This window comes from Mustelus asterias, unplaced genomic scaffold (assembly GCF_964213995.1).
Source record: "Mustelus asterias unplaced genomic scaffold, sMusAst1.hap1.1 HAP1_SCAFFOLD_120, whole genome shotgun sequence".
Lineage (NCBI taxonomy): Eukaryota > Metazoa > Chordata > Chondrichthyes > Carcharhiniformes > Triakidae > Mustelus > Mustelus asterias.
In genome coordinates, this window is record NW_027590159.1 from 679,286 (window position 1) to 680,647 (window position 1,362).

General features: G+C 37.4%; 1 non-coding gene across 1 annotated transcript; it reads left to right on the plus strand.

Annotated features, from left to right (window-relative positions):
• The first annotated feature begins 965 nt into the window (after positions 1 to 965).
• trnav-cac (transfer RNA valine (anticodon CAC)) lies at positions 966 to 1,038 on the plus strand. The gene has a single exon. It is a non-coding gene; the product is annotated as a tRNA-Val (tRNA).
• The last annotated feature ends 324 nt before the right edge of the window (positions 1,039 to 1,362 follow it).

Below are 1,362 nucleotides of genomic sequence, written 5' to 3' on the forward strand. Positions count from 1 at the left end.
GGTGAGGGAAGTTTACATGATTGAAATTTGTTGCTGAACATTATCCGAAACTCAATATTAAAGCCATGTTATCTTTACTCTGACCTCGGCCTCAAAATCTTTCAGCAAAATCAGAGATCTTGTATTTTTATGACGCAATGAGAGGAAATAGATGTTCCTGTTTTGACACCGTGGACATATCAGCAACTCATTCAGTCCACAACAGAATTTAATGGCTTTGTTGATGCAGACTAACAAAGTTAATCATCATCTGAACCATGTCTAATAGTATTGTGTGCTCAAAAAGGCAGACACAAGTGAAACTGTAACTGAACTAGAGGAAATGACGCACATTGCGCGGAACCATTATTTTAACATCGTTCTTCAGAGGAAACAAATAGGGAAAACCACTCAGACAGTTGAGGAAATCGAGAATCAGTGCGGATCTACTGGACTTTCCCACAGCTGAACAGGATTTAGATGCCTGAGTGTTTCACACACAGAATAAAGAGGGATCAAGTATAACTAACAAGTCATTCTTAAATCTATTCCCTTTAAAGATATTTGATTTTGTTTAAAAGCTGATTGTGGTCAATCTCAATTAAGCACCGTGACATGTGACTCGATTCATGTTTGCAATTCAATGTTGTCTATTTCGGAGATATTTCATTCAGAATGAGGAGATATGTAATTAATAAAAATATATTCATATTTAACATTGAACAACGAACAAATACTGAGTAGAACTGGTTGAAATTATTCGAAGGAAGATGAGAATGATGCATTAATGATTGAGCAGAAATCATTGCTTCCTTCGATATTTGCCGGACGACCGCTTTTAAAGGTTGAAGTTCAAGATAAATTGAGAAATCAGGTTGAAAGAAACGGTTTTTGTCTTGTATTGAGTGACATGGGCTCTCAGTATAACCATTCAAACCTGCAGCAACACAATGGAGTTGCACATTGTAAGCGCTATAGTATCAGTTGTCTCTGTAGTGTAGTGGTTATCACGTTCGCCTCACACGCGAAAGGTCCACGGTTCAAAACCGGGCAGAAGCACTAATTGTAGTTCTTCATTTAGCGTGAGGGAAGTTTTGCATGGTAGTTGTTGCTGAACATTATCCGATTCTCCATGTTGTAACCATGTTATCTTTGCTCTGAACTCGGCCACAAATGCTTTCAGCAAAATCAGAAATGCTGTATTTTAAGACGCAATGAGGAAATAAATGTGTGTATTTTGAGACTGTGCGCATATTAGCAACTTGTTCAGTCCATAACAGAATATAATGGTTTTACAAATGCAGACTAACATAGTTAATCATCATCTGAAACATGTGTGCTCATAAAGACAGACACAAGTGAAACTGTAACTGAACTAGAGGA